The sequence below is a fragment of the Phoxinus phoxinus genome (assembly GCF_949152265.1).
Source record: "Phoxinus phoxinus genome assembly, chromosome: 20".
NCBI lineage: Eukaryota > Metazoa > Chordata > Actinopteri > Cypriniformes > Leuciscidae > Phoxinus > Phoxinus phoxinus.
This window is the reverse complement of record NC_136895.1, coordinates 1,695,458-1,723,423: the sequence shown is the minus strand read 5'-3', so window position 1 is coordinate 1,723,423 and position 27,966 is coordinate 1,695,458. Positions and strand designations below refer to the sequence as shown.

General features: G+C 38.0%; 2 protein-coding genes across 3 annotated transcripts in view; one reads left to right on the top strand and one right to left on the bottom strand.

The window, feature by feature from the left end:
- The window catches only part of LOC306988061 (uncharacterized protein), a 317,180-nt gene extending 307,079 nt beyond the window's left edge, over window positions 1-10,101 (top strand). For both annotated transcript variants that reach the window (XM_079592762.1, XM_079592761.1), the window contains 2 exons: window positions 8,831-9,639; window positions 9,768-10,101. The gene's annotated coding sequence lies outside the window, so the exon portion shown is untranslated. The remainder of the gene's footprint in view (window positions 1-8,830; window positions 9,640-9,767) is intronic.
- The window catches only part of LOC306988746 (putative nuclease HARBI1), a gene marked incomplete at its 3' end in the record, with an annotated part of 421,992 nt that overhangs the window by 122,020 nt on the left and 272,006 nt on the right, over window positions 1-27,966 (bottom strand). The gene's annotated exons all lie outside the window — the stretch shown is intronic.

Below are 27,966 nucleotides of genomic sequence, written 5' to 3'. Positions count from 1 at the left end.
AAACTGAGAATCGGATTTGTCACAGAGCGAGCCCTAGAGAACATGAAACAAAACTCCTCTGAGAAGCTGATCCTGGAGTTCAGACAGAACTGCAAGCTGTTTTTACTGAAGATGGTGTCCAAACTGTTTGAAAAGTCACCACTTAAATATCCGCTTGTTAGAGGCCTGTCTGTCCTTGATCCAAGGGTGCTCCTTAAAAGCAAAGAGACAAGTGTCCGAAAACTCAACACTGTTTTACGACTCCTCGTGGACTCTGGCCGCATTGAAGAACAAAGCTGTGATGACATTCTGAGGGAGTTTGGCCACTTTTATGACCACAATCTGATGTGTGCGTCAGATTCCTTCAGGAATTTCAACCCACAGATGGGAAGGTTGGATGAATTCTTCCATGAACATTTATCAAACAAGGCAGAGTTTCACCATCTCTGGGAGGTAGTAAAACTCGTCCTGGTCCTCTCGCATGGTCAAGCCTCTGTTGAGAGAGGGTTTTCCGTTAACAAAGAGGTGATGGTGGAGAACCTGAAAGAGCATTCTCTGATTGCTCAGCGGATCATTCATGACCATGTGAACCATATTGGAGGGCTGCTCAACATAGTCTACACGAAAGAGCTACTCCTCTCTGCAGCTGCTGCCAGACAGAAATATCACAATTATCTGGATGACCAAAAACGTCGAAAACAAGATGAGCAGACTGCTCAGAAGAGGAAGGGAGTAATGGAGGAGATAGGTGAGATCAAGGCCAAAAAGAAGAGGATGGAGGAGGACATAAGGGTCCTCCTGAAATCTGCAGATAGTAATGCAGAGAAAGCTGAATCGGTTGGAAAACTCAGCTTCATCTCGAAATCAAATTGTCTTCGCAGAGCTGCAAAAGAAAAACAAAGAAGTCTGGAGGCTGTAGAAAAACAGCTAAACGACAAGCTGATGGAGCTCAAAGACACCCCTTAATTGGTCCTTAGTGTACCATATGGCCTTAACGTACAATGTTCTGTTTAATGCAGTTTGTTTTTTTGTTTTTTTTAACAAAGGGCGATAAAGGCCACTTAAGTTGATTTGTTTCGTTTTGCAGTACTTTGTGTTGCAGTATTCTGTGTTGTTTGGTGTATATTTTGTTGATGTTTGTTTTATTGTTTGTTTTTTTTCAACAGGAGTGGATTAAGTCCACTGAAGTCAACTTTAAGTTGATTTCTTTACTTGTTGAGTTGATTGTTAAATTAAATATGCACTTTGAGGTTATAGACCTTATACATAAAATGCAACCTTTGGCCTAATCTTAATAACGCACATGTAGCACTTTTGGCCGCATGTACTTTTGCACTATTTTGTGTTGTTAATTCTGTGTTTGACAACTCGGGTTGTTTTGATTTGCACAATATTGTTAAAAAAGGGTCATTGAGCTGAATCTGATTGACTGTCTACCTCAAAGACGAATGTTTGTATTTTTTATATTTTCAATAAATTAATTGAAAGTGAAGTGAACCTGTCAAGTGATTTTGTTCGGGGTAATTGTTTTTACATTGATTCAGACAGGTTAGATAGTAAGCAAAGTCTACTTGGACACTGATACATTTTGAAAAATAAAAATTGTGATTTGCTTAAATATATGATCCTTCTGCTATTACGAAACACAATTTTGGCTGTTTATAGCATTATCTCTTTTAATGCGATAAAAACACTAAATATTAATTTTGACTATGTATTGGTATGTAATTTACGGTGGTGTAAGGTGCTGGAAAAAGCTGTAAAATGGACCTTGAAAGTGCTTGAAAAGTGCTTGAATTTGATCTTGGAAAAGGTGTACGAACCCTGGTAGTAGTAGTATTAGTATAAACATATAAGCAAACAAATATCAAAGCATTTACATGGTGTGGGTTTTTGGAAATTTTAAAGACTGTTTGTGTGTGTGTGTTTGTGATGTTGCACATATTGTACCGTACATCTTCAAAATCAATGCGTTGCGCCTGGAGATCCTGCATCCGCTGAACATCAGATCCTCGACCTCGGGCACCTCGCCCCCGTCCGTCCCTGCCCCCTTCGTCTAGGTGGGAGCGTGGAAGGACCCATGGATGGAGAGTCAGGTGTGCTATCATGGGAGGTCTAAAAAAGTAACAACAACGTCTTTTATATAATAAGTAATCCCGATACACACGTTCAAAACACCAAATTATTGCTGTGAAAACCTATTTGAGTTTCTCCGTTTTCAAACCAGTGGCGTTAGCCTAGTTATCAACAGCTTCCTCAAATACCTCCGGTAGACTACAAAGACTAGCTATAAAGTGTTAAAAACCTAAGCATAGCTACTGATGACATTGTAATATACATTAGGTTTAACATGCATTTAATAACTTTAAATGTTGCTTTACCTGCGAATCCGACATCGCACATCGTACATCTCTGTTCCGATATTTACTACCGGTGATCACAGCTTGACTGAGTGACGTTGTTCAGGCCGTTTCCCGGTGGGAGGGATCAGGTAGCACAGAGGGGAGGGGTGTGTGTGTGTGTGTGGAGGGGCGGGATGAGTTTTTTAAAACTTCCCAACCGTCTCAGGCTTTCTCGACCGATTTTGAACATCTTAGACTATAGCTTTAATTAATAACAATTAATATATGAACTAATATATTAACCAGACAGACTCTTCATTAGTTGCAAAATGTTACACACGCTGTAGCAGATGAACACAACAAAGAGCTAAAAACTAATTATTACAATTATACCTTTAAAAAGATTAAATTTTAAAGTGTTTTAATTTGTAGGCCATGTATGTTAATTCTCCGAAACGAGTTTGCAGCAGAAGTCACGAACAGAGCGAAATGTTATTATTTCTTAAATGACTAAACTGCATTTAATGAATGCGACTGAAAACGTAACTGAGAAAACAATTGAATGTAATTGAGTCAAAACATTAATGCCACGATTTTAATATGCACAAGGAATACGTACAAATTTGTACGTCGGTAGAGTTGTTTATTTACTTTTTGTAGTACGTTTCTGTGTGTATAAAACGTAAGTAAATGTACGTGGTGATAGACGTATTTATTTTCATTTAATATCGATATTTGCAGAGTTGACAGAAATTTTTTACACACGCTGTAGCAGATGAACACAACAAAGAGCTAAAGCCCTTAAAGTAACACTAGGTTACTTTTCTTTTTTTTGCTCTCGGGGTCCCCCTACAGTTGGGAAAAAGTATTGTCCTCTACTACTGTCGTAAACTCTGTCATACATGCACGTGCATTTGTTGACAACCATGATAGCCCTGAACACTGTAGGAGTTCACATGCAGGTGTTCTGCTTGCGTCGCGTGTGAAATGTCTTCATCACAGGTACAGTGGCATATATTTCAGCATGTCATATGAATATAATTTCATGGGTTTTATTTTTTTTCAAACGACAAATGATCGCGATGCTCATGTTTACAAGCCAGCGTCATTATAGTAGCCTAGTCTATTGGTTACCGTTTTACTGAATCTATATGATACTTCAATGCAATGTTTGAGTGGTAGATATAATAACCATATATAGTCAATATTATAATATCAAGCTACCATAGATGAATCTGCAAATTTTACAAATCGATTTGCATTATAGCTTGAGGCAAGACAAATAAACAAATATCACAGACATGTTAGGTATCCTAAAATATTATTTTGTACATCTTATATAACGTTATTTACTTGCAAGAATGTAACGTTAGCCCCTACCAAACTTGTACACGCCCTTTAGACATAGGCTTTCATTTGATATTTGAAAGTCCGCATCGGTCGAGCATAGGGTTGCCACCTTTGATTTGTGAAAAACCGGGACACAGATTATTATTATTTTTTGTGGTCTGAGTCTGAGTTGTAGGTTGTAAATAGTATTTTCTTTGACACTGGTGGCTCATCCGACTTTGTTGTGTTATTCTCATAGACAGTGGTTATCCTCCTCGTCCGTCTCTCCCCCCATTTCACACAATAGATGTAAATAGACAGTTTTTAAAAAGCTAGCTAGCAACTAAACTCACACTGTATCATCTTGGATGTGTTGATGCGCGCCAGTTGCTAGGCGATAAGTTGAGCTTCCAATCAAATAAAAGTAAACGCCTGGCATTGGCCAATCCACTGTTTTACCCGTTTACGGACACAGGATTGGATGTACTGTACAACTATGAAGAAAACACAGTAACAGTAGACGGAAACGGTTTAATTTGAAACCAAGAAATTCTACTTTAGAAGTACATTTTCACAAAAAAAAAACGGAAAAACGGGAAAGAATATGAATTTTCTGGGACTGTCGCTCAAAAAAGAGAATAATCCCTGGAAAATCGGGACGGGTGGCAACGGGCACCCCTCCTCCCCATTCAGCTCACGCCAGCGAGGAAACGCTGGCCCAATGTTGATCCTCGTTCTGCCTTTAATACGATCACTTTCTCGTTTCCTCTTGTTGCTTTCCTCCGACAAAACCTTTGCTTTCTTGCTTTTCTGTGCTGCTTCGGCCATGACTATAACATTTGGCAAACAAACGCTAGTTTGGCTCGCACGTCCGATTTTAAGGAAGTGGGGGTGGTGGTGGAAGTGACGTATTTGCCGTAAAGCAGTCAAATTTTGTAGTTCTCTTTGTTCGCCGGTTACTACCCGAAACCCGAAGTTTAAAAGTACGATTAAAAACGCTACAGACCCCTTCAGGCTATGGCAGACGTGTCATTCAACCTATTGTAAGTCGATGTACCATCACAAGAGACTTGGAAATATATTATTAAGGTTGAAAAGTTACCTGGTGCTGCTTTAAAGATATGTTCACAGTCCCCTATGATGTCTTCATGTCCTATGTGTGTATTCTGAGTGATGATGAGGTTATGATCCGTGATAGCATTGGAAATAATTAGCCAAAATGTAGTCCTACAGTATGAACCCTTTACCGTTAAAGTGATAAAGCCATAGGATAGCTTTAATATTTTTTTGTGACTTGGTATGTTTGGGCATACATAAAACAAAAAAAATAATAAAAAACACAAGGCTTAAGGCATTTATTTGAATTTAATATCGATATATGCAGAGATGGCAGAACACACACCGAAGCAGATGAACACAACAAAGAGCTAAAGCACATTTAAGTTACACATAATACATTGATTGAAAAAGAAACTCAAACTTTTTTAATGATAGTATTATTTTATACAGAATAATTTATTTATAATTAAGAGAATAAAGTTAGTGTTGATTATACATTCAGCTTCAATTACCAAACATACAATCTTCATTGTATTTAAAGCAAACAATACATTTAAAAGATATGAGTTCTATGCATATTTTGTAATGTAAAAGAAATATATCCAAAATTTGTATTGCAAAAAGACAAGGGCTGCATTCCAAACCGCATACTTCCCTACTATTTAGTATGGGAAAAAGAGTAGGCGAGCGAAAAAGTATGTATGAATCCAAAAGAGTAGGCGAGAATTACCTGGGTGACGTACTAATTATCGCGAGATTCGGACTTAAGTGCGTTCCAATATGCCTACTTTCCTACTATATAGTAGGCGAAAACAGTACGTGAAGGAAGCAGTACGTTCGAAACATCAGTATTCATAAAAGAGTAGGCGAGAAGTTCCCGGATGGCTTACTGCTTCCAGCCAGATTTTTGAGTGCTCAACCGGTGGATACTCTTCTATCCCAGGAGGCCACGCGAGGGGATACGTCATTATCAAACATCACGGAGATCAGCGACGCGCGGGGTTTCAAATGTGAGTAAAACACGGTTCCTTGTGTTAAAATTGCATGTGTTAAACTACTATAGAGTAAACGTTTTAACTGTTGAAGGTGTAAAGGAGTTAGACAGTATAGTATGATTGTGATTTGGCTGTAAAAACACGTTTTATTATGTATAACGTTAGCTCTAGCTGACAGGAGCTCCAGTAAGGACACGTAAGTTACGTCTCTAACGTGGATTTATATAAACCATAAACATCTTAAAGACGCTTATTTTAAACGTCTATTTACATCTGACAGGAACATCTTTTATAAGTATTGCAGAAGAGCACATCACAACATGAAATATACATCTGAGTGATATGTGTGCTATTATGTAGAACATATCTAGTAACTAAACATAAGTTATCTATTTTATTTGTCCATTAGTACTGTTGATAAATTGAGGAACATGTATGTTGGATAAAAAGTTAAAACAACCTCAACATGTAAATGTAGTGTTGAGCTCATAAATCACAGAGATTATGGGAGTCTTGTCTGGATGTTACAGGGACAGATGAACAGATGTGTGTTTATCCGGTGGAGAGAGGCTCATGAAGCTGATGCTGCATCAAAGGCTTTGAGTGAGTATACTACAGAAATTAATAATAATTTAAATATTAAGTTGTAGTTTATTTTAATTATTGTAATTTCAAACAGAGCTATTACAGCACCTTTCTGATTCTTGATTTCTGTGCATTTGCTGCACAGCTTTTGTGGTGGACCTGCAAGGAAAGATGATGGCGGCATTTGTGGAAAAAAAAGCGTTCTTGTCTGCTAAATAATACTGAAATCAAATGACATTGTGCTGTTAAAACTACTGCTTGTGTGTTATGTTTGTGCATTTTTGTAGGATCTGAAATGTCAGCAGACTGGTGTGAGCACTGAGGATGAGGAGCACAGAGCTGAATCCTGGAGATGGTGCCATGAACGAGACCCTCCATCACTCCACCGGCCCTTATTGCCTCAGATTGTGAAGCACAACACATCACGCAACAACCTCCGGCACGGCTCACCTCTGGCGGTCCGCTGGTTCATCAGAATAAAGCCGCAGAATGGGAACCATTGTGTTGAGATGGCAGTAGATGTGGTTCAGTGCCTGTAGCCTATATATATGATTGTAGTTTGAATAAAGCTTTGTTTCATGTGTTGACTTGCATTTGTTTATTGTGTGATGGTGACTTTCATTCATTCATTTACTCCTTTATTAATATTTATCATTGTTGTCAGTAAATCAAATATCATTATTTAATTAATTGTTTGAATGAAAATGTAGATATGTTCACAATATACACATCTAGAGTGTATTCATGCATAGCTATGTCATATGACATACATTACATTTTGTTTGTTTTATTGTTTTTTCAGTAAAAAGTAATATAATTAAGTATCGGTCAGTATTTGTCACGGTAAGCCACTTTTGCTTGTGGATGAAAATGTTTGGATATAAAATAAAGAAATTAACAACATATTCAAGAGATGACAATTTTGGGATTTCGTAATAAAAATAAATAATATTGTTAAGGATAAAACGGTGGGTCACATAAGTAGGGTTAAATATAAGAACTTAAATCAACCCTAAATGTATTCTCAAAATAAATGGGCAGCAGTTTCTTTAAAAAGACCATAAAATGAGCAAGTTTAATCAATATCAAGATATTTACAGATAGATTAATTAAACGTGTCGTTCAAATCTTTTAAGTTGTTGCACTTGTGATAACGCGTCGTAGGTCACATGATAACGTCAACATGGCAGATGTCCGGTTCGCATTCATACTTAACGAGATTTGGCTATAAAGTACCTACTCTTTTAGCGCTCGTTAAGTAAGTACTTATTGAAATTAAGTACCTACTCATTGAGTATGCGGTTTGGAATGCAGCCAAGGCCTTAGATATTTGTTTATCCTTTAATGCAGAACAAATTAATTAAATGGTTAAACTCCTGTCACTGTAGCAGACACACACAAACATACACACAGAGAGTGAGACTGGTGGAGTGAGATGGAGGGGAAGGACAGACAGAGGGGGCAGAGACAGAGAACATTTAAAAAAAACAAAATATCCTAATTGTGACAGAACTTAGACTTTGATTATGTTTAAATATACATAAAAACGCAGTGTTGATTTACCTGATACAAGTGTCCTTTAAAACACTTGTTTAAAAGAAAAAAAACACACATTTATACATCGTATAAAACACTAGATGGCACATATTTATACTTATTTTATTAGTCTCTTCCTGCCCCCCTCCACACACAATAGTCACATCCATGTGATCGGCATCTTACAACGAACACACTGCTGAAGTTTCATCAAGATCAATTAATGTATGAAGACGTTATAACACATTGTGTTTCTCTTTTCTCGCCATAAATTTGTTTCCTCGCCACGGCCAAACCGTTCGAGATATCAAAAATCTGTCTGCAATTTATCCTCAATGTCTTGACTTCATGCTGACCGAGTTTGGTTGCAATTGAATGAATTGCCTAGGAGGAGTATTTTAAATTCCAGAGCAAGCGTTCGCCAAAGAACCCATAATAGCAGACTTCCTGTTGGGCTGGCGTAAAACTCTGGCGTAAAACCCCCCTGTTCCTGTATTTCTTTGAAGCTCGGGCATTTGGGGATCTGGCTTAGCTCCCCAAGGTGTCATAAAAGTCACTCGCAGCGGGAGACTCCGACGTAGCGGCGCCTATCGCTGTGAATTACGTGGCCGTGTTGTAAAACACAAGTCCTTGTGTCATTAGGGTTACATTAGTGTGTGTCTCCGTGAGGTAATCGCAGCTGCTAACACACACAAGCTCTTGAAGCCCCGCCCCCTGCAGCAGCTCATTTGCAGTTAAAGGGACAGGCACAAAACTGTGCGTTTTTGCAAACCCTCAAAAATTGACAACTTTAACATGCTATATAAAAATATCTGTGGGGTATTTTGTGCTAAAACTTCACACACATCAGGGTGGGGACATCAGAGATTTATTTAGCATCTTGTGAAAATGGCATTTTACCACCCCTTTAAATATTAACATTCTAGAGATTTTAAAAAGTTTGCAGCATGGTTAAATACATTGCACATAAAAATGTGATTTTCAAAGTTTGTTGGTCTGAACCAGGCTAGATCACGTCATGAACATCGACGTCAGGAAGCGGATGGGAATAGCGCCGATTACGGAGCAGATGCTCGAGGCTCCTCTCCGCTGGTACGGCCATGTAACACGCAGCCATGAGAACTCAGTGGCGAAGACAGCTATTCGCCTTGACCCACCCGGTAACCGGGCACGTGGCCGCCCAAAGATGAGATGGATGGACGGGATCAAGCAAGATATGAAGGACGTACAAGTCGCCCTCAGAGGACACTACGGACAGGAATAAATGGAGAGAGGCCTGCCAAAAAGCGGACCCTGCACCTGCGCGGCACAAACGCTAGGATGAAGTAGTTGGTCTGAACCAGTCATTTTTGTTACTATTAGTTGTGTATCACACCACGTTGTATGGTAAATGTAGTGTATGTGTATTTGTTGCGACTACTTTTTAGTGAGTGTTTCATTTATTTATATATTTATGTTGCAGGCAAAATGGCTTTCAATAGTCCAACAAAAATCCCCCGTGCAGAAGGAGAATGGTTTATAAAAATGAGAAACCAGTTCTGTTTGTTAGCAGTAAGTATTGGGTCTCGTGCATAGTTCTATGTGGTTTCAATAGTGGATTAAGGGTATATTTTTTGGAAGTGTTACTTAGTTCTTTTTTGTGTGTGTGTTTGTTTGGTTGTAGCATCTGTGTCGGATGAGGCGGTGTGCAGAAGGAACTGCAGCAGGAGCCAGCTGGCTCACAGTGATGAGGAAAGACCTGACACTATCCAGGTTGGAGAAAACAGAAAGGGAGCTGGAAGGTTCGAGGGCAGCTTTGGATTTTGCAAGAGATGGTGTGTAATGCGATGATGCTGTAAATTGCTTTGTTTTGTTGTTGGACTCTGATTATGCACTGTACAGATTATTATTATTATTTTTATTTTTTATGTCAGTTTTTAAAATGTGTGATTTTAAACTACAGATATTTTGGAACTTGAGTTGGAGGATGTTGGACAAGACGGAGAAGGCGCAGACATGCCCCCCAGTTGAAGAAGATGTTATAGCTGAATAAAAACAGTTTAAATTGTAATAATTGTATATATTTTATTTTATTTTATTGTTTAAATATTGTTGATATTCTTATTGTAGTGTGTGAAATGTGTGTGTGTGTGTATATATATAATAAAAAATAAAAAAATCTTTATTGTTTGTGTTTTTTTTTTATATGCAGCATACATTAATATTAGGGCTGTCAATCGACTAAAAAATGTAATCGTGATTAATCGCATGATTGTCATGAGTTAACTCGCAATTAAATCGCACATTTTTTATTTGTCCTAAATGTACTTTAAATTAATAATTTTCAAGTTTGTAATACTTTAGTCATTGTGGGAATGGATAAATATTGATGCTTTATGCAAATGTATGTTTATTATTGAAACCATAGTCTACATAGTGCATGAAGATGAGACATGTTTCAAAGGTCATAGATGTTTTTCAAAGAACGTGTTCATGTCTATTAGACACATGAAGAAAGAACAAAGAAATACCAGGTTCCCATTACTTCTCTTTCTTTTCAATGAGCAATTTACTAATACAAACATGTTTAGATTTTTGCATGACAGGGCAGCTCTTCTGAAAATGCTAAATGTACATTTATTATTACATTACTTTGTCTCTCTCTGTGCCCATTTTGATGAAGCTAAATTCTCAAAACTGTTTTCATTGGTGTATTTTAACTGTTTCTGTTGTCAAACAACGGAAATAGACTGAATATGAAACGGAAATATGAAATAGAGACTAAAGCGCGACCCATTAAGACATAACCAGCTCTTCCTTCCAAGATGTTAATCTGCACAAAAATCCTGACAATCGAGCCGTCGTCTGAAGAAATCAAATACACACAAGATAAAGACATAGTTTTGTACTAATTTCTATACTTAACATTCAAGATGTGATTGGGCCAGCCCAGTATCAATCAAGAAAAGAACCAATGGGCCGCTGATCTACGCGTTTCATGAAAAATGTCAGAAAAAAAAAAATAACGCTGACTTTTTTTTGACCAATGGATTACACCGGCACTAACCCAGCGCCGCCAATTAAGCAAAAACAACAACAACGGGCCACCAATGTACGAGTTTTTTGGGCCGTTAAGACAAAAACACACACAAAAAAAGTATTAGATGTATCGGCCCAAAAAGCACCGGGAATCTCCCGGTAGCCCTGAGTTAGCCCAGTAGGCTAGCCTACATGCGTGGACGTCACCCTTTAAATCCTACCTGTTGCCTTTCACCATCCACTTATTTATCTGCTGCCGCATCAATTGACATACCATCTACTTTTTCCTTCTATATTTTTCTATTTTTAGCCCAGACAGACTTATTTTTTTTTACTTTATCCATCCTTTTCGACAACAACTCACTAATCGTACCTGCTCACGGCGCCCTGCCTGCTCGCAATATAAAACAGACAGGGTATATATACACAGATACTAACAATGTGATAGGGAACAGCTGAGCGCAATGATCAGTGATTAGACAGACAGGATGATGGGAAACGTAGTACATGATGATGTGGTGAATGAATGGGAAAGAGACCTCTAGTGGACACCCGGGAACACAACCAGCCACTGTGACATTCCTGTGACAGAGCATCCTATAGAGCTACTATTAATTACATGGAAATTAAATTATACAATTTCTTGTGTAATAAAAATATCAGTAAGGGCCAGGGGAAATTTTTTAAATAATGCTTGACTTGAAATTATAAACAAGACCAAAATACACTGGGACTCTCATTTTGACATGTCTGCCTTATTATAAGTCTAAAACATAGCATATCCAACATAAACATTGTCGCAATCCATAAACATTCGTTAATAAGCAATCGCTTGTCCAAAATGTGCGATATAATTTACTGATTGTGAAATGCTCTGGGGTGCGTTTCCCGAAAGCATCGTTAGCCAACTATGGTCGCAAGTTCCGTCGTTACTAACATAGTCCAGCGATTTGGTGTTTTCCGAAACCATCGTTCCAACGAACATTCGCAAACAGCATCGCAAAGTTGTGTGGTTGGAACGACAGCTCTCGACCTAGTTAGAAGCATAGTTTCTTGTGGACTGAATAAATCCTTATCTTGAGCCAAATAAACAAGCTGACATTCAGTACAACCTGTGTCTTTTATTTAGAACACATTGCGATGGATTATCACGATGAATACCTTTCCCAATTATCCTATATCCTATCCAGGATATTTAGAAAATTTTGCGGTAACTAAAAAGCCCATCCTTTAGTCGTGTCCTCAAGAGTTAGGTGATCAGTCTATACAAATTCGTATTCGGTCCCACTTTATATTAAGTGGCTTTAAGTACTATGTACTTACATCGAAAAATAAGTACAATGTACTTATTGTGTTCATGTTTTATTGTAAAACACTTTTGCTGCTATTGCGGTGTGATATGGGTAAGGTTAGGGATAGGTGTGCTGGTATGGTTAAGTTTAAGGGTGGGTTAAAGGATAATTCCGGTATTTAACACCTTGAGTCTATATTGTAGTTTGTTTTGGATGAACGAGAGTGGTGGACAACATTTTTTTGACAATGGTTCCTCTCTCGAGTTTTTGACTATAAAAGAATTGGCCATGGACCCATTTAACATTGGAGTCAATGTGCATGTCCGAAAATGTCATTAAAACAGGCAATAATGTTCGTTTACAAAACAGTTAAACTCACCGAGTGGTTAGTGGTGTTCGTTGATGATTATAAACAATATATCGTCGCAATATATGATTCCAATCCGTTTATTTTGCTATAGTGGAACTATTTTTTCAGAACCATGTAACTTCCGCTCAATATTTGAATCTGAAGCGTTAGCACACTCCCGACCACTTGATGGCGATAACCGATGTTTATGTCTCGCGGGACACTCACGGTCACAGTCGAGTTCAACTTCATATTGCACTGGTCAGTGGTCACGTCTTTCAATATCGTTCGAATTTGTGCGGTCAAAAACTGCGGTAAAGAGCTCTGCTCGCTAGCCTTATGAGAAACGGAAGCGAGCAAAAAGACTACATCGACCAAATGTAAACAGCCCCCTTTCCGTTTCCGTTAGCGCATTTATATATTAACGAGAACTCAGTCCTTCAACAGAATTCAATGGGATTTTACAAAATGACGAATAAAACACGACAGAAACTGTATTTCGCAACACTTTTTGTTTCTGGAACATCAACTAACATCACTAATCACTCGGTGAGTTGCACAGTTTTGAAAACTAATGTTAAAGGTTGTTTTAATGACATTTTCGGACATGCACATTGACTCCAATGTTAAATGGGTCCATGGCCAATTCTTTTATAGTCAAAAACTCGAGAGAGGAACCATTGTCAAAAAAATGTTGTCCACCACTCTTGTTCATCCAAAACAAACTACAATATAGACTCAAGGTGTTAAATACCGGAATTATCCTTTAAGGTATAAGGGAAGGGTCAACAGTGTAATTAAAAATTTAATTACATACATTAATTACAGCTGTAATTACATGCAGGCATTTAAAAAATATAAGTACAATGTAAAAACATGTATGTACACAATAAGTCCATTGTATCAAATTATTAATTTTAATGTAAGTACATAGTACTTAAAGCCACTTAATATAAAGTGGGATGTTGTGGCAAAACAATATTTAACAAACGCAGCATTCCCAGGCAAAAGAGACGTCAATATTCAAATTGTATTTAAAAGAAAATATACATTTATTCTGCAGAATAGTTCCCAGTCTAGCCACACAGGCCAGCTGCAGGCTGGGGTGAGAAACCCCAGCCCGTATAAGGTTGTCGTATAGTGTTTGCTATACGACAACCATATACATGTCGTATGCTGCCTCTTTAGCTAGGCTTCATGATCAATCAAATATAGCAGTGATTATTCCTTTATCAAAAGAATGCTCACCCTCTGGTGTCGTTCTCTTCAAGCAGGATCTCCCTGATCCAGGTAGAAGAATGTGACTCGTACTCAAAAATCCAAGGTCCAGTCAGATGATTATAATAAATGTTTAACCATATTTATTAAAATAATCAAATGAAAAGAATACTTGTTACAGATTATAAATGAGTACTAACTAACAGATAGATACTAGCTAGGCTTGAAACTTCTTGCATCTGATAACTGCTGGCTGTATCAGACTGTTGATCGCAAGGAAGAGCAATGAGGTCCTTCTTATATAGTCTTGAATTCAGGTCCTACTTTGAGCATAAGATACAAATAACAAACGCTTAACTGCTTTTAGTAAGCAACTGAAGATACGAAGTCCCACTTGGCTGCCTCTAGCAAGCGACTGAAGGTACAGAGTCCCTACTGTATATGACTGATGACTCATATGCTAGGAATGCAGAGCTGAACGATAACTCTTTATTTAGCAGAACATTTTACATGGTTATATATTTTATTAGCCCAGTCAGTTCCCTTACATTGGCTGTAACATACTGGGCTGTGGGTTTCTTATTATGACCTTTTCTGCTTTGGCTTCGAGATGGGGGATCCAAGAGAGCGAAGGAAGTGCCATTCTCAGATACAACATACAAATGTTATTTACGTCTTTTAGCTTGTCAAGAGATTTAAAGCACCGTTTTTGAAGACTGCGCATGTGCAAACGTGCTCTACTATGTAAGAACGAGCCGGTTATTAAATCTGGAAATAAAGCAAAATAACTGAGGAAAATGAGAAAGTCATCAGATGCCATGTCTGTAGTTTATATCAAAACATCTAGCATTAATTAAATCTCAAACAGTTTCATTAAAGGTAGTTATTATTCCACCACGTGTGTGACGTCATAAACCAACGTGGTTGAACGAGCACTTTGCTACAATATGGTTTCGGGAACAGTCGAGACTTGCTAGTTGATTTCTTCAACGATGCATCGTACTATGATAGTGAAGCAGTGAGTTACGTCGTTGTATGGGAAACACACCCCTGAAGCGCTGTTGGGTGGGGCCTGTAACAGCACCTCCCTTTAGCAACCAAACGGGCAACACTCATAAATACCGGTGGTAAATCACATTCCCGCACTCTTCTTTGAGATGGCATCACGTGTCTGGATCGTCAGCAGTTCCATCATCCGCAGACTGCATACTCACATCTGTGAGCAGCGCCTGGACGGAAACCTTGGTCTTCAGTGTGAGTTAACCTGGGACGGCAGAGGAGGCAGACTCTGGGAGCAACTGTTTCCATCTGGCTATGGCATTGAACTAAGCCGGCGGTGGATCAACGGCACCATGTCTGGCTTCTTGACCACAGAAACATCGGCTTGTTCCATCTGTGCAGAGACGGAGTCCACCTGAGCCCAGAGGGAAACCAGCTTCTGCTGAGCAACCTCCGAGAAGCTCTGCAGGTGGAACTCAGAAGATGAAGCTACCATGTCCTTTTAAGGGCAGCAATGGGCAATGTATGTTGAATTCAAGATGGCGGATTAGGTGAACACTCCTGAAGCACCTGCTCGTCTGCAAACAATACTGCGCTTTAAATGGTATTTAGTTGGCATTTATATGGGCAAGTCGAAATATAACCTAAAGTAACAGTAGCCTACAGCGTATGGACGCTCCAAATATCACGAGAGGAGAGAAGAAAAAGTTGAAAGGAAAAGTTTCCGCGTCACTTCAGGAACAAGTAGGCATGGGGACGCCGAGGGCTGATAACGTTGCCTTGATTGCCGAATTAACTGAAGTTATTTCTACACTAATGGACGATAAGCTAAAAAAAATTACCGATAAACTCACAATTGTAGTGGCACAAAATGAGCAGAGACTTCAATCGGCAGAAGAGCGGATATCAACTGTGGAAGATTCCGTTAAGATACTTCAAACTAAAGTGGCTGTAATGGAAACACAGCTGAAAACAGCTAACGACAGAGTGATCGAACTGGAAAGTCGAAGTCGTCGGGACAATCTTAAAATCCTGAATCTGAAAGAAGGAATTGAAGGAACTGACCCGAAAATATACCTTGAATTTATGCTCCCGAAACTACTGGGCCTTCAGACTGGCAAGGGCAGGGTGAAGATTGATCGGGCTCACCGCGTTGGACCCAAGCAGGATGACAGACCGCGAGCGATGATCATAAAATTACACAATTCCAGCGACAAAGATTTGATTATGCGTGCTGTGAAAGCTAAGGGGCTACTGATGTTAGAGAATAAGAAGCTGTCCATTTATCAAGATTTATCCCCAGCTGTCCGTGAACAACGACGGGGTTTCAACGAGGTGTGCGAGGCGCTGATCAAAAAGAATATCAGATTCAACATGAAATTTCCCGCAATACTTTGCCTGTCACACGGAGAAGATCGCCGCTCATTCAGAAGCCCAGCTGATGCACGCGAATATTTGACTACACTCAAGGACTAAACTTTTTTTTTTCTTACCCCCATTTATTTATGGATCCAGTCGAACTGAAGGGGGGTGTTTTGCTGGAAAGGTAGGACCCCCTGTTTGGGTTATATAATTTTCTATGCGTGAACTTTCAAATAGGAGGACCACTTTATTTTAACATCATGGATAACAACATTGCTTATTCCTCCTGCAAAGGATAATGTGACTGGACTCATGAAAATACCCTAAGGCCTATTCTTGCTAATCAAAGTAGCCTATTATGTTGGAATGTGGCTGGAAAGCCGATTGTTACTTGTTTTGTTTGGACATTGATTGAAATGTAGACGTTTATTTATTTCATCCAGCCAATTAATTATCTTAAGGATGTAATGACGGGCGGGTGCTCGGAGCGCTCTTTTTTATTGTTTTTCTCTTTTTTTATTGTTATTTTTTCTCGTTATTCTAATGCCTCTTGTAAAGAGGTTTTATTCACTCTCTGTTCGTCTTGTAACGTTATGCTTGTTTTGTGTGTGGCCGCGTTTGTGTGTATGTGTGTGTGCGTGTGTATGTGCGCGCGTGTGCGTGCTTGTCTCTTTTTGTGGGATCCTGGGAAAATGCTTTCTTTTTATCTTTTATGGGATTTAAAGACTTGACATATGATGGAGATGATATACATCACTGTATTGATGTTGAAAATAACATAACCTGTAAATACTATGATCCTGAGCATGTAAAATGTCTGAATATAGTAAATAACTTCTCATTTCTGCACTTAAACATAAGAAGTTTGAATAAACATCACGATGAGCTTGTCTCCCTACTTTCAAACACTAAAAGCTGCTTTAACATAATTGGATGTAGTGAAACGTGGCTAAATGACAAATCGTACATAGATGCCTTAAACCTAGAAGACTATAAATTATATCATAAGGACAGATTTGGCAGATCTGGTGGTGGGGTATGCCTCTATGTACGCTCGAACATGCATGCCGATGTTTGCGATCTTGCTGTAAATGACAATCACACAGACTCTCTTTTTATTGAGATAAAAAATGACAAAGGTAAAAGCATTATTGTGGGTGTAATTTACCGTCCCCCAGATTCTGATTTAAACATTTTTAATAATAAACTTGAAGAAATTTTATTGCACATAAATAAATTAAATAAAGACTGCGTCCTCCTTGGAGAGTTCAATATTGATGTCTCCAAGGACGATGCAGTCAAAAACGACTTCATTAACACATTACACTCCTCCTCTTTCTTTCCAACTATAAATATATCAACTAGAGTTACAAATACTTCTACAACCGCCATAGACAATATTGTCACAAATATACGAAATGTTAAGCTTGAATCAGGAGCTTTACTTTCTGATATATCTGATCATTACCCAATAATACTGTATTTTAATCTTGATTATAAATGTTTACCTTTATGTCACCCGGTAAAAATTAAAGTAGTAAACGACAGAACAATGCACCAACTTAAGGCAAGTCTGCAAGCTAAAGCATGGAGCACTGTTTATTGCTGCTGCGATTCTGACACTGCATATGATTCCCTGGTAAAAGAAATAACAGATTCCATTCGCTGCTCGATTCCTATAAAAACTGTTACACGCAGTAGGGCAGAACACAAACCCTGGCTAACAAGGGCAATCTCTAACTCCATCAAACAAAAAAATAAACTTTACCAAATATATGTCAAAAAAACAAATATAGAGAATAAAACTAAATACAATGTTTACAAGAATAAATTGGTATATATAATCAGGAAAAGTAAATATAGTCACTATTCTGAACTTATAAAAACCTCGCAGGGAGACTCCAAGAAATCATGGAAAGTGCTGAATAATGTTTTGAATAGGGGCCATAAAGACACCGTGCTCCCAGATACAATAAATAATACTGATCTTGCAAATTAATTTAATAATTACTTTGTATCAATAGGGGCAAATCTCTCAAAAAACATCACTCAACCACACAGTGTCTCTTACAAACAATATATGTCAGGCAACTATCCAAACTCCTTCTTCCTAAAGCCTACAGACGCCACTGAACTTTATAATATCATAATGGCTTTGAAGAGCTCAAATTCTGCTGGAGAAGATGAAATTAGCAGTAAAATATTAAAAAGTATTGCTAAAGAAATAATTGAACCACTTACACACTGTATTAATCTCTCACTGCTCACAGGAACTGTTCCCAAAATGACAAAAATTGCCAAAATAATTCCGATCTTCAAAGTTGGCGATAAAAATGACATAACAAATTATCGTCCCATATCCATCTTACCAACTCTTTCCAAAATATTGGAAAGAGTGGTTTATAATAGACTTATTAATTATCTTAATACATTGAACATACTCAACCCATCCCAGTATGGCTTCAGGAAAAAACACACCACCTGTATGGCGATCCTTGATCTTACTGAAAAGATCAATGATGCCATTGAAAAGGGGGGATATGGTATCGGTGTATTCTTAGACCTTTCAAAGGCCTTTGATACCATCGACTTCACCATATTATTGTACAAATTGCACCATTATGGAATTAGAGGTCAACCACTGAATTGGTTCAAGAGTTACTTACACCAGAGGCAACAATATGTAACTATTCACGAACAGACATCAGAAAACAAACACATTAAATACGGTGTTCCACAAGGATCCATATTAGGTCCTCTCCTCTTTATAATATACATTAATGATCTGGAAAATTCCTCAAAGACCCTCCATAAAGTAATCTTTGCAGATGACACTAACTTGTTCCTATCACACAAAAATAAATTTGTACTTCAACAACTCCTTAACAAAGAGCTTCAGAATGTGGATAATTGGTTTACAGTAAATAAACTATCTATAAACACCAGTAAAACCAACTACATAATATTCTGTCCAAATAAAAAACAACCTAATTTTGAGGATCCAAATTTCAAAATTAAAATAAAGGGAGAGGAACTAAAGAGTGAAGATGACTAAATTTTTGGGTGTCTTTATAGATGATCACCTAAACTTTAAACACCATACTGAATACCTTGTCAAAAAGCTATCAAAATATGTTGGTCTGTTCTTTAGGCTTAGACACTTGCTTCCTCACGCAATATTACTTACTCTTTACAAAACTCTCTTTGAACCCCATTTAAATTACTGCAATATTATATGGTGCAATACTTATCCTACTCACTTAAAAAAATTAGAAATTCTACAAAAAAAAATAATTCGCGCTATATCATGGTCCGATTTCAATGCTCCAACTCGTTCTATTTTCTCTAGGTACGGTCTTTTAAGACTTACTGAATATAATATATTTCACAATGCATGTACTATGTATCAGGTGGTCTTTGGTTTGAGTAACAGCTTGTGTGAGCTTGTTCCCATCCGCTATCCCCGACACACTTACCTCACTAGAAACATGCATATCATTACTGGTAAAAAACGGAGATTAAAAAGCACTAGTATGAGTGTAGTGTGCCGGGGGCCGCGGATCTGGAACGAGCTGGATGAAAATTTGAAAAACTCGAGCTCTATTTTTTCTTTTAAACATAATCTCAAGAAACAATTACTAAGCTTGTATACATCTTCCTGATGTACGTACTACTTCTTACTCTGTATGTGTCAGTAATAATCTTTCAACCTCAAGGTAAACTGTTAAACAAGATTGTATTTGTTTAATGGGATCTCCTACTTTTTGTTGTATGAATGAGATGTATGAAATGTGTTATATGTTGGCCACACACTTTTCATTTTTCCTTGTTTGTCATGGCCCCCGAGCATAAGCTTTAGATAGCTTCTTTGGGGACCAGTTCACATGAATGATCTGTGTTATTTGTTTTATTTCAAGTGCATATGAGTGTTTATGTGAATAAAATATGTATTCTCTCAAAAAAAAAAAAATAATAATAAAAAAAAAATTGGCTCTTTTAAGAGCCACGATCACTCATTCAAATAAAGAGCATTTTTCCACAAGTGTGTGAAATTCGTTGTTCCTCCATCGACTTTGTCAGGTTTCGGATTACTTGTTTTGAAATGAAAATTGATTCCTCTTAAAGTAATCTTCATTTACCGTATATAGTGCTTTTAACAATGTAGATTGTTTCAAAGCGGCTTTACAGTGATAAACGGATAATTTAAGGTAACAGAGATTGTTTTGTCTCTATAGCGGTTCTTGAATAAAATATATTTTCCAGCTGAAGTTAGTTTTAATTGATTCACTTCCGTCGCAAGGATCATTAGTTATTAAATTAGAGACTGCTAAGACGACACCGTTCTCTCTACACAGACTTTAAACGCAAACCTGTGAAAAACGCTGATGGCGCTCACGTGCGCATCAAGAATTTATTCTATAGTTATGCGCATTTGAACATATGTGCGCAGGTTTGTAATTCCCTACAAACCAAGCCTCATTTAAAGGTGCCATGTGTAATTGTCTGGCAAAAAAAATCAAGTCATACTCCACATTCCATACCAGATGGGGGCAGTATACCTCACATATCAAAATATGTGATGTAGGATATGGTATTTTATAAATCACACACTATAAATATGATAAAAGAAGCAGAAACAGATAGTTGCAGTAAAGTAAGATATTTTAATAAGTTGAAGAAACAATAACGATTTGTGACACACACACACTCGATTTGCGCATCGCCATCATGTGTGTATTACAGGTAACGTTATTACATTGCTTCCTGATATCACGTGCACAAACACAAATAACCTATTATTTATATATATATATATATATATATATATATATATATATATATATATATATATATATACTACAAGGCAGTTGAATGCTTGTATCTGATAACCGTGAATCTCTTGTAATTATTACTTTACCCAACCTCTCCATGTCGAGTGGTGCAGTAAACATCAGACAGCGCACGTGAACCGATCATCTCTACTATAGTAAAAACAACACGAACACTGTTGAAAGATACAGTAGGCTACAAATGACCTGTTCGCGCCACAAATTGTTCTCCGTCCTTAGCGACCGAGTCATTGAATGTGAAACAGCCGGCTGCTGTCGTCAGCGAGCAGCACTCTTCAGACAACGAGGGCGCGCGCGCCGTGTTTATACCTCCGTTTCAGTTTCTCGAGCCCGCGCAGCGCGGCGGTCAGAACACAGAGAGACCATTCTGCCCCTACCTATGCGTGCGAAAGCATGGGGAGCGATCCCGGGCGTATCAGAATGGGTGCTGAACGTTGTAAAACAGTGCTATGCGCTGCAGTTCGCTCGCCGTCCCCCGCGCTTTCGAGCCCGGACCGTGACGAGCGGTCCTTTTCTTATCTGATCTGATTTGTGCTTCAGAGCGCGGTGGTTGTAGGGGTCTCTTGCCAAAGGCTTCAGCCATCCTTCCGCTCTCTTCCCTGAATTGAAATGATGTAGTGGGCTGTACTTTCCACACGATAGACATCAGGTTCAAGTACGCCCACAAGCTGTGCGAGTTATTCGTGTATTGCAGGTTGGCTGGTGGTTATGTGCCCCGCATACCGCCTCCCATGGCCGAAACTGGTATTACAACACCTGTCGGGCCGTGGCTAGTAATGCTAATGCTAATTAAGGTTGATATCTCTGCAGCACTATAACTTGACATTTTTTTAATGACATCATTGCTCTTATTTCTTCTCATTCTTTTGATGCGTGTAGCTCATTTTTTGGATATTTTTACCTCAATTTTTACACATGGCACCTTTAAAGCAATGTAATCGTTTGGTTTTAGCCAGGTTTCTGTCAAACACAGCATATCTAGATTATAATCTGAAATCATATCATTAACTATTAGCGCTTTTGAAGTAAGAGATTGAATATTCAGCAACCCAAGCTTTTTCATTTGCTCATCTGTATTATATCTGGTTTTTATTTGTTGAACATCAATAACATTTTTAACCTTAGATGTGTTTAAATGTTTTTGTATTTCCTAATTCGAGGAACAGACACAGTCTCTATATGATGATATCTAGGTGAAAGAGTCTCTATGTGATGAGATTTATCTGACCTTGGTGACGTTAGACCGCTAGCAGACGGTCCGTTAAGCCAGTCTGTCTGCTTCCTGACCTGAGCCCCAGATTGTCATGTTTTATCTCTAAGACTACAGTGTTGTGTGTAACGCGTTACAGTAACGCAACTACTTTTTCGGGTAAAAGGTAGTGTAACGCGCTACTACTGAAAATTTGGTCACGAAACATATTTACTTATACAATTCGCCACGACGTTACTTTTCCCAGGAACAGATTTGACAGTGACACTGTCTTCTCAGCTGCGCGATTGCAATAGTCACATGCTCCACACGGTCTACGTGACAGGCTGGAAGCAGAGCAGTCAATTCACTGCGCAAACCAAAAGTAATACTACCCACCAGATGAAAACGGGTTGGCATTTAAAACATCAAATTAAGGATTGGCATATCAAGCAAAAATAATATTCGATGATTGTTTGAAAATCGTACCTCTCCCCCACATGCTCACCGGTAAGACGGCGTTCACTCAAATCCCGCTCCGACATTACATTTCTCTGTACTGTAGTCTAATAGGCCTACGTGTTGTAGCCTAGTTATTAAAGCAAACGATTTAGTTTCATATTTAGTTTAAATAAAATAATTATTTGTTTTATTTCATCTATGTTGATTATATGAAAAGTGAAAAGCATGAGTAAGATTATAAGATGCGCGATCGGGAGACAAATGGAGTGGGCAGAAATGATTTTGACCACTTCATTAAGTCTGTTTTTGTAGAAAACCTTTCTTTAAAGTGAATTTCGTTTTGAATTAATTGCTGTATGAAAATGTATTAAATGTATTGAAAGCTTGAAATGTGTACTTTTAAACAAAACTATTAATAACGAAAGAAAACATGTAATCCGTATGAAATTTGCATTTCTCTCTGGCGCGTTCACTACTGCGAAGATCGCGAATCAGCCGACACCGACAGAAAACACTTGTTTATTAATAAACAATTGAAATGTTTCCTTGCTATATTTGACATTCATAATCATTACTTTTGCCGGTTCTTTGTGACATTTTTCATGAACGCGTCACCACCGCTCAATAGTTAATATTGTTCTTTGGTGTTCACTTTATACAGGTTTTTCAAATGTTTTTTTTAAATAAAAATATAATATTTTTCTATTTTAAAATCACTTTTTTTCAATTTTTTTCTTCTAGTTTATCAATAGGTTGAGTTCATAGTAGAACTTTATGTAGGCCTACACATTTAGGAACAGATATTGGATTCTGCCCAAACTCAACATAAATGTAATGTAAAAGTAACGAGGAAAGTAAAAAGTTACTTTCCAAAGTGGGTAACTAAGTAAAGTAACGGATTACTTTTTTAAGAAGTAATGAGTAACTAGCAAACACTACTTTTTAAAAGTAACTTCCCCAACACTCTAAGACTATGAGCCAAATTACTAGAGAGAAGAGCAACACCATCCCAAGAGGGATGAATACCATCTCTTTTCAACAGATCAGGGCCCGTATCCCTAAAGAATTTTTGTGCAAAAAGTGGCTCCTAGCGGCCAAATTCTAAGAAAATTCTCAGAGTCATGACGTTTTCTTAGAATTTCCTCTAAAAGTTACACGAAAATCCCAGTTAATATAAAAGCTATTCCTCAAGATTCCTAGCGCTTAAAAGGGCTCCTAAGGCGAGATCTGCTAAGAGCAGGGAAGAGGACTTTTAGTGGCTTAGGAGTTCCCCTAAGCAGCTGCACAAAATGGCCAAACACTGGATGACAGGGAATTATTCATAAATAGCAATCACAGACATTGATAAAAGCGGAGCCGTGTTACCCTCGTTAAGACCACACTGAGTTGTAACGTTGCAATTTCTACTTCATTAAGGATAGGCCATCTTGTTTTCAATGGGGTCCATATGGGAGTGAAAGTACAAAATATGCCAGCTAGGATATTAATATGAGCAAATAAGACACGAATCATTATTTGAACAGGGTGTAATGAGCTTAAGTTTTCACATATTTTAGATTCTAAATGTTAGGCTATAACCCCTACAGCTTACTATTCATTTTCCAGATATTTTCTTGAATGTGAAGTATTATTTACAATTACAGTCTGCATTAGATTAGAGTGTATAATTATGTTTATTGATTTGAGGGTACATCCTTTGCTCATCATCACCAAAAGTTCATTTTGATCAAACTTGTAGGATCAACCAATCACGGCTTTTGAAATGATGACTCATACCTAGCAACGGGGTCAACCACACCTCCTCACTAAGATAGGATTTTCCATCCATTCCTTGCTCAGAGTTCACTGAAAATGTTCTGGAATCACTTCTAAGCTAAAACTCCTGGCAAGGAATTTTTAGGTTAAGTTAGGAGCTCTCTGAGAGGATTCTCAGAATCTTTAGGGATACGGGCCCAGGTCTGCCCCAAAAACTTTTCCAATTGTCTATGAATTCTATATTATTTCGCGGACACCAGTTAGACAGCCAGACATTGAGTGAACACAATCTACTAACTATCTCATCACTCCTGCAAACTTGCAAGTAAGTAAACACTTCTGTATTGGAGCCTCCTGCCTTCCTCATTTTCTTCTGCCTGCACACACTCTGACAATAGTAAATATTTATATTGTTAGAAAATATTTTTTATTTTGAATAAATGCAGTTTTTTATTTTGCATTCATTTGGTAAAAAAAATAAAAAAAAAATTCTAAAGTTTGGGGTGAGTCATTGTTTATTTTGAATAAATGCAGTTCTTTTTATTTGTATACTGTATTGTATTTTGCAGGACAGCAAGCACTCTTCCTCTTCTGAGGTCCTATTCCTCCTCCTCACCGTCCTATTTTCCCTCGTCCTCCACCAAGTCCCGTTTTCCCAGTTCTTCCTCCCCAGGAGGATTTTGATGAGGCAATGAACATATTCAATGTAGGCTGTCAAACTACGAAGAGGAGGACGACTCCTACGACCGCTGGCGTAGCGAGCAGCTCAAGCTGCGTGAATAGCGTGTCCTTGGTAAGCATCCATATACACGTTTTGTAAAAATGTGTGTCAGGGATGGACAATTAGTGAAATCTCATAAAACATGTCACCACAATGGCTAATGCTCCTCATGATTTGTCTTTATAGAACATTTTGGTCAGCATCAGCTGTCTGGGTCAGAGATCAATGCCTGGATGGACAAGTAGGGTTGGACCTTCCACAGGCCTCCCTGATACTGAGACAGTGGGAGGCATGCGAGCAGTGAGGAATTCGCTCCTTGCACAATATGGCTACCGTTGACGTTCGAACTTAAGTACTTCCGGTGAAAACTTCCAGTGGTTTGACAGCGAGAGCGGGAGACAGAGAGAGCAAGAGACAACAGCAACTGAGTTCCATTTACTAGAGAGATCATTTTTCACAATGAGTGTTTATAGGATTCAAGAGAGGCGACTTGCCTTTCAAGGAGCGGGAGTGAACGACATCAGGCTGCGGCAGACGGAGGATCTGAAAAAGGACTACAGGAGCCTGATCGAGACGGTACGCAGAACATCGCCTGAAGTATCGATCATCGTGTCTGGACCGCTTCCCACGTACCGACAAGGACAAGAAAGGTTCAGTAGATTATTTGCACTAAATGAATGGTTAATGTCATGGTGTAATGAACATGAGACTGCTCTTTGTAAATAATTGGAATCTGTTTTGGGAGCGACCCAGGCTCTACCGTGCTGATGGCCTGCCCTGCACCCCAGCAGAATCGGAGCGGCTGTTCTGTCGGACAACATCTCCAAGACGTTACCACACCATATGACTAGTAAGTCAAAGTCCAAATCACATTCTTTGATGTCCCAAATTAATTGATATAAGCACCAGTGTAGAACACTATATAGAAACTGTGTCTATTCCTCGTGTAGTGAGGCCAAACAATAAATCTACTTTAGGATCTAGGAAAAATCAAATTGTGATTAACCCTCTGGGGACCAAGGTGTTTTTGGGGCCCTTGGGATGTTTTGAAATGCCCTGACATTTGTGCTTTTTTCAGTTATTTATAAACATGTTAATGGCAAAGGTGTAAATTCACTCTACATAGCACAAACAGGGCTACCATAATATGTGAGCAACATGTATGTACATGTTTGTATTTTTAAGAGAATAATGTTTATGCATGGTTATTGAAAAAAAAAAAAAAAAAAGTTGCTGAAATAGACCACAAAACGCATACTAAATATGTGTTCCGGAGACTTTTGACTAATGGATGCTGTCGCTTAGAGTTCTGGCTTCAAAATGATGTGAAAAACATCCTGCCTAATCGTTCACATAAAACAATACATTGATTTAAACTTTGTAAGACCGTTTTTTTGTAAGACCGAGGATTATGCATGGGTGTGGTGATGGCCCATCAATATTAATGAGATTCAGACCCAGGGTGTGACAGACACACCCCCAATGGCCCATCATGAGGCAAGCCTAAACAAAGAGCTTTGAATCTTTTTTGTTTTTCAATCTGTTTTATTGTAATTCCTCTATGTGGAGGAACTAAATAGATTCATCAAGAGAGCTAGTAAATTCAATTTAAGAGGAACTGAAGTCTTTCAGAAACCCGAGTTTAGAACAAAATTAAAGGAAAGATGTGTCTCAATACAAGTTGTCAGTCTGTGGAACAATCTAAATAGTGAAATTAAAACTTCAACATCGTTTTTTGTTTTTAAGAAGAGTGTAAAAGCATTACTAATAGAAAAATATAATGCATCAATTTAGCAGGAAATGTGATATTTGATTTATTTCTTTGTATATGTGTTGCAAAGTAGATGTGTGTTGTAAGCGCACCTCTTTGGAATTGTAATTTAATTTATGTTGATAAGGGGCAGATGTTATAAGTTTATCTTCTTTCTGCTCCTTTTCATTTTTTTTTTCAAAAGAATGAAATAAAAATATAAATGAAAATGAAAAATGAAAAAAAAGAACTAAATGTTCAACTGAAGACACAAGTGAACATTACATGCCTGGCATTTGGTGTGTCCTTTTTACCAAGCTGTCCTTTGCAAAGCACACAAATCTTGCGACCAACTGTGCAAAAAGGAATATTTCGCAAAACTGCAATGGAAACAGTTTTTGCGCATTTACAGTCACCTGACTTAGAAGACGCGGTGTGTTTGGGATCCGTGTACGCAAATAATAATAATAATTATTATTTCATAATAACATTTATTAGGCTACATATTTAGAGACGCTTTTATCCAAAAAAGGAACAAAGCAATTCGTCAAATGTCATTCATAATACGGGTTAGACTGCATGGCACGGAGCCGCGGACGAGAACACTTGCATTTTCCTATCAACAGTGAAACAACTTAAAATAGCCTACTCTTATCATTTCTGGTCATACAGAAAATAATAATACATTATTCGCAACTACTTGTATTTGTGTAAACTCACAATAACAAGAAAGCGTTGTGCTTTTGTAAAATAAAATAAAACAATCAGGCGCGTTTTTATGATCTCCGTGAACTGGAGCGCGAGAACAGAAACAAAATATAGCCTATGTAGGCTAAAGCTTGAAATGTCCACTTTAAAACGAACAAATTCGAATCGAAAGCTAATACATTCTGATTATGAAATGCGTATGAAAGGAGCATTTCTCTCTAAAAGCGCATCTGCTTAACAGCGGAGATGGAGATGTTTTTAGCCACTTAGAAAACAATAGTTTATTAATAATATTAATGGCTCTTCTCATTCAGCACTGCGGGAAAAATATCAATTCCAGGTTCTAATTTGGCCTTAGAAAACCAGTAAAATCGACATTTTTTCCATATTAATTTGTGAAAATATCTGTAAAATATCTGTAATAATAGTGGGTAAAATATGTAGCCTACTTACTCTTTCTGATTTCTG